Below are 6,877 nucleotides of genomic sequence, written 5' to 3' on the forward strand. Positions count from 1 at the left end.
CTAAAAATCATGGCTTTAACACAATTAAGGAAGAAATTAAGTACCTTTTGTGATGGAAATCAAAAATATTGAAGAAAGAGTGAAGAGGTTGATGAATGCTTGAGAGAGAACACAAATGGAGGCGCACGGCGAGTGAAGGGGGAAAACTGATTTCATTAGGGTTAAAAATCCTAGTTACCAGTTGTAAAAACTCATTTTAAATTAAATTTTCTATAAATAAAATCGACTCGTCGAGTCAGGGTCAGACTCGGCGAGCCTGGTCGTGATTTTTAAACTCATCAGAAAACTGAATCGACTCGTCGAGTCAAGGTCAGACTCGGCGAGTCAATTGCAAACAATTCAAAAATTATATAATTGTGCCATTCATTTAGAAAAGAAAATTCATTCCACCCCACACTTAGTCCATACGCACTCTCAAGCAGTCATGTCTGATGATTTGGAAGATTAAAATCCTAAAAACGAAAAATCAAACTAAAACGACAAAAAAATAATGAAAGAAAGCAAACTCTAATAACGGATTGCCTCCCGCCAAGAGCTTCTTTTTAAGGAGTCGTTAGCTGGACTCCTTCCCATCTACGTTTCTTCATTTTCCTGCATCGGGAATGCACGCCTCAGCTTTTGCGGTTTGTACTTCGTTTTGTAAGCGTGAATCTTTTTTTTAAGCCCGTCTTAATTCTTTTCTCTTCTTCCTTATAGCATCATCCTCAGCTACATGAAAATCTCTTTTCTTCATCTTTTTCTTCTTCACCCCATTGCTTTGCACCTTCTCTTGCACTTCGTTTTCCTTAAACTTAATTACTTCATATTTGGTGAAAACTCGTACTCTAGGTTTGGTAATGAATGGCTGATCAGCCTCATCTCTCGTATCCCTTGCCTTTTCCTCTTCTCTAAAGCTTGCCTTATCTTCAAGTGGAACATATTCTTCTTCTTGCATAATCGTATCAAGGCATGCTACATGAACATGTTGAAATTCACCATCCACTTCTCCTGTTGCTGCTTGTTCTTCTAAAGATTGAGGAAAAATCTTCATGTCCAGAACATGCAGGGAGCTGGTAACAAGCAGATCAAAATCGTCTAAGTTGCTGGTAATTTTGACTGGACTCGTCGAGACTGGGAAAGCGACTCAGCGAGTCAGATCGTATTCCACACTTCCCACTGTGTTTTCCGAGTCGGTTCCTTTCAGCAGCTTCTCTATCTCCTCCAAGTTTTTGTCAAAGTCTTCATTACCTCCAGAGGGTAGCAACAACTTACTTGGATCTTCTTCTTGTAAAAGTGGAAGTTCTTTTTGTAGTATCTCATCATCCAAATCAATGAATGAGATCTCTTCTTTTCCTTCTTCTTCTTGCTTGATCTCTGTTAAAGCCTTAAAAACCGCTGACTCGTCTCCTACCCTTAGTGTTAGTGTGGACTCACATACATCAATTAATGCACATGCGGTGTTCAAACATAATCTCCCCAAAATTATTGGAATTTCGGGGTCTTCTTCCATGTCAAGTACCACAAACTCCACGGGAAAAATAAACTTGTCGACCTTAATGATAAGATCTTCACAAACGCCTCTTGGATGAATAGTCGTCTTGTCCGCCAAATGGATCTTCATGTTAACTGGTCTTGGCTCCGGTAAATTCAGCTTCTTGAAGAAAGAGAAGGGCATTAAGTTGATACTTGCACCCGAATTTGTCAACGCTTGAGTTACAAGTACATTTCCAAATTGGAAAGGAATTATGATGCTTCCTACATCACCCTTCTTTTCTGGTAGCTCATTCAATACTATCTCCGCGACTACAGCTAAATCTTTTCTAGCAGCAAAAAGACCCTTCAGCAAGTTAAAGTACTTGGGTGTTTGAAGCATTGGTTCCACAAATGGAACGTTGACTTGAAGGGCTCGAACATGCTCCAAGAAGGCTTTATATGCTTTAACCTTTTCACCAGTCATGGCTCTGATTGGGAATGGAAAAGGGGGATTGTATGGCTTTGAGGGAATATCAGTTTCGTCATCAATGCATGGACTCGTCGAGTCCATTAGAAGGACTCAACGATTCTGGCCGGGTTTAATTGGAGCCGACTCTTCTGCCTTTTATGTATTCATCTTGGAGATCCTCTGTGCAGGGGTGAAAATTTCTCCATAGCTCGAGGTCACAGCATTCAGATTCTCCATTCTCGGATTATTTTCGGTCTTACTTGGAAGTTGACCCGGTCTTCTCTCATTCACTTGGTGTGCAAGTTGTCCTAGCTGCTTCTCAATGTTGAGAATAGATGTCTGCTGATTCCTTAGCATATTTCTGGTCTCTTGTATTGCAGCATCATGATCATTATGCCTTTTTTCGGACACGGCTATGAATCTAGTGAACATTTCTTCTAAATCGGCTTTCTTTTCCATTGCCGATTCTTCCTTTTGATAAAATCCCCTTTCTTTCTGCTTGTATTTCTCCTCCTTAGCCTTCTTGTATTCTTCATACGGGAGCCATTCCTTTTTCGGTTTCCGCCAATTCTCGTCGTATCGATCGCCGCTTGAGTAGAACACTTGAGCTTACTTGTTTCCATTTTCATCCAAGTCACAATCCTTCGTGAGATGAGGCCCTCTACAGTTCTCGCATCCAACTCGAATAGCATGGATTGTTTGATCCATTTTTGTCATCCTTCTATCTAGACTATCGAGCTTAGCCATCATCGCCTCCATGCCATCATTTTCCGAATTCACTACCCCCCGACTTACTTCATTTCTTGGGTTGTGGTATTCTCTAGAATTCTTAGAGAATTCTTTAATTAACTCCTTGATTACCGGGGGTGCCTTCTTCGTAAGCTGGCCTTGTGAATCGATCAATTGCCTTGTGGTGACATTGACTCCATCATAGAAAACGGAGACCTCTTGTTGGCTATTGAGGTCATGGTGTGGGCAATTTCTAAGAAGACCTTTGTACCTTTCCCAAGCTTCATAAAGAGACTCCCCACGTTGTTACTCGAAGTTGGCAATGGCTTTCTTCAACTTAGCTATTTTGGAAGGCGGGCAAAAGTGGTCTATGAACTCTTTCATCTTGGCGCATGTGGTGACCGATCCGAGAGGAAGTGACTTGAGCCAATCCTTTGCAGCTCCCTTGAATGTGACTGGAAGCATACGAAGTAGCTGGGTCTCGCGTGGCACATTTGTTACATTGAAGTAATCAGCCACATCATTTACTTCATCCAAGTGCTTGTAGGCGTCTTCATGGTCTTTTCCATAAAAAGGAATCTCCTTGAGTTGAGCAAGAATATGACCCTTTAGCTCGAAAGTAGCGGTAGCAGGAATTGCGGGCTGCACAAGTCCCGGGCCAGTGTCATCGCGCATCCTCTTCTTCCATTTCCCCATGGGGACTTCATCGATATTAGCCATAGTGATAGCTAAATCGTCTTCAAAGTCGGATTCGTGCTCGTATGTGGGTTCTTCTTCTTCCTCGGTCTCGTACTCAGTTTCTTCTTTAATTGCGTCTTCGATTGTCAAAGAGGAGTTGGATGTTCTTGATTTGGTGCTCCTTTTCTTGCTGAATACGGACTTTAGGTTCTTTAGTGGCAAATTCTTTGAAGAAATGGTTCTCCAACGACTTTTCCTTTGCTCCTCCTTAGTGCGGATTCCGGGTCTTCTAGAGGAGGGACCAGAGGTGTATCAGATCCCCGGGTCATGAAACAGTTGTAAACAAAACAAAAAGAAAACATGTAAAAAGAACAAAAAATAAATAAAAAATAGAATTGTAACAGCGATGTACTCGTCGAGTCGGCATGAGTGCACTCGGCGAGTTGAAGGCAAAAACAGAGAAAGATTTAATTACTTTTAAAAACGGATTTTTTTATTAGAACTTATACTAATTACTATTTTACCTAAAAATTAACTTTGTGTAAGATAAATCTCACACAAAGGATTGATAAAAATAGAATTTAATACTAATTTAGAACCGTTCCCTGGCAACGGCACCAAAAACTTGATGTGTGTGAAATCAACTTAGTTTTAAACCTAATTTTAATTATTAAATAAACACACAAAGGCAGTGGACCTATCAATTGTGGTATAGCTAAATAAGTAGGGTATCGAACACAGGGAACGGTAAATTAAAACTAAAACTAATTCTATCTAAATTAATTATTAAGTAGGGGTTTTCTCTAGTTTTACAAGACTAAAAACTTACTAACTATCACTAAATCTAAAAGCTAGAAAAGCAAAGTATTAACTAGATTTAATAATTGGAAGGAACTTCTGTTTAGTTCAACTCAATTGATCCTATTGTTGATTTTATGGTAATAGTGCAATGGATTAACTCTTTTGTTGGTTACCGATTCAAGTGATTAGATTCACATTCACTACACTAATCCTTAGTGAATAAACTAACTCCAACAGTGATCAGTTGTGTAATTCAATTAAATTCACTAGATTAATTATTCAGGTTAGTTTAGACTTGCAATAGTTAACTAATTTGGTCCTTTAGTTAACTTCTTGTTGATGGTCATCACACAAGCTCCTAGACATATGATAAAGTGGTCACATAAACATATGAGGTTGATAATTAAAAGATGTTCATACTATTTAATTACCTTCCTATTAACAGAAAATTAATTATCATTCACACACAAGGTTCTTTAGCAAGCTAAAACTAACAAAAATCACCAACATTGAATTAATCCTACCAATAATCAAACCATAGTCTCAATTTTGTATCCCCAAATAGAAGTTTAAGAGTTTTAGCTCATGATTGAAGTAAATAACAGCAAATGAACGAATTCTAATTGTCTAGCCATAATGGAAAACAAAAGATTAAGTAGAATGATGAAATTTGCCTCAAATCTCCTTCGGAATTGTATTTTAGGTTGTATCTTCGTTCTCTAGGGTTCTTCTTGAATATTCGTTCAGACTCGCTGACTAGACGAACCTACTCGCCGAGCAGGTGTTGTTTTTGGTGGTTTTCTTCTTTGTTCAATTCCCGAGCTCCCGACCGCTTCTCCTGCTTCCTTTTGCTTCCGAGCTTCACTTTTGGACTGAAAACATAATTCAAACACTTTTAAGTACCTTTTGTCCATGAAATGCAATAAATTAGCTAATAAATGATAAAAAATCTATACTTAATAAGAACTAAATATGCACCGCTCTCTCATCAGCTATGGAAACTCTCAGAGGTCGACTCAACGCCTCTTGACTAATACTGATGTGCTTGCTAAAAGCCAAAGATACAAAAGACCAACTCGCACCCGAGTCAAATAACACTAAGGCAGGTACATAACTCACAAGAAAAGTACCTATGCATATCATAATATAAGCACAATATCTCAACATAAAAAATAAATACAAGAAAGAACACATACCAACCACGACATCGGGCGTTGCACGAACCTCTTCCGCGGTCAACTGCAAGGCTCTCCCTCGTGCCTTCGATGCCTCGGCCTTCGCGGGCTGACTGTCTGTATTTCTCACTACAACAGGGGCAGATCCCTGAGATGGTCCCTATGTTGTCCCTCGCAACTGTGGACACTCTGCCTTCCGGTGTCCGGTCTGGTTGCAGTGAAAACATACTACAAACCCCTTGGGGCAATCCTTGGCCATATGCCCCTCCTTGCCACATTTTTAGGAAGACCCTGCTCTGCACACCCTATCGTGGCTCTAGCCACACTTGCCACAAGTGCGGCCCATTTAGCTCCCAGATCTCGAATCAGCGGGCTTGGCCCGCTTGGCTGTCGGCTGAGACTGTGCCGGTCGCCGATCCCTCCCCTGAGACTTAGCCTCCTCCCTAGCCTAGGTTTCCAGCTCTATCTCCATATTCCGGGCATTTTCCTGAAGCTCAGCAAATGTCCGGTACATTGATTTCTCCACGAACTCTCGTATGTCCCTCCTCAACACACTAAGATATCAGCTCATACGTGCCTGCTCGGAGGACACATCCTCTGGGCAGAACATTGCCCTCTCATGGAACATCCGAGTAATCACTGTAACAAACTCGGTACCCTGCTTGAGGGTGAGAAAATCCTATGCCAATCGCTCTCTCTCCACCTGGAATGTACTCATCTCGGAACATAGCAGTGAACCTTTCCCAGGTCACTGCAGTAAGCTCAGCAGGCGTATAGTGTGCCGTCACAAACTTCCACCAGTCCTTCGCACCCAAGCGAAGCTGGTTCAAAGCAAACCTGACCCTCAAATGCTCTGGAGATGAGCAAGTAAAGAAACACCCCTCTATGTCTTATATCCACCTCATCGCTGCAATCGGTTCTTGGGTCCCATCAAACTCCAGTGGTTTTGTGTTGTTGAACTCCCGAAACAACAACGCATCACCACCCTGCGGCCTAGTCGCAGCTATAGCTGCAGTGGCCACAGCAACAACAGCCTCAGAAAGAGCAGCGTATCTCTCGTTAAATATCTCTATCAGTGTGGTCTTCATAGACCCCAACATCTCTGATATCTCAGCCCTGATGGTCGCAGCCACCTCCTCATGGATAATCCTACGGATCTCCGCATCACTCGTACCGCTGTTCTCTGGTGTATGGTGTGTCCTAGCCATGATCTCCCTCTGAAATACAACATAAGAATATTAGGGGCCTGCTCGAGTATAATCACACTCGATAGCTCCACCCTACTTGTTCCTCAGTACTCTAAGGATTCTTACTTGGACTGCGCACTGACCCGGTGTCTTCAGTAGTACGGGCCCAATACTACCGTCCACACCGTATCAGCATTCATCCCAAGTCCTCCTCATAGAGTCCCAAATCCCAAGTACTCTACTCTCTCTAATCATATGCTACTCACTAGCAGACCTCTCATAAGCTCCTCGCTGCTATCTAACCATTCTCAAGCATCTCTAGCAGCAAAACTCCTAGACTAAGGCATCATATATCAGGCCACTCTAGTCCTAATAAGAATACCTAG

General features: G+C 41.7%; 1 non-coding gene across 1 annotated transcript; it reads left to right on the forward strand.

The window, feature by feature from the left end:
- The first annotated feature begins 2,882 nt into the window (after window positions 1–2,882).
- Window positions 2,883–2,989, forward strand: LOC145090910 (small nucleolar RNA R71). The gene has a single exon (XR_013701832.1). It is a non-coding gene; the product is annotated as a small nucleolar RNA R71 (small nucleolar RNA).
- The last annotated feature ends 3,888 nt before the right edge of the window (window positions 2,990–6,877 follow it).

Source organism: Lactuca serriola, chromosome 2 (genome assembly GCF_051521515.1).
Source record: "Lactuca serriola cultivar US96UC23 chromosome 2, Lser_US96UC23_V15, whole genome shotgun sequence".
Taxonomy (NCBI): Eukaryota; Viridiplantae; Streptophyta; class Magnoliopsida; order Asterales; family Asteraceae; genus Lactuca; species Lactuca serriola.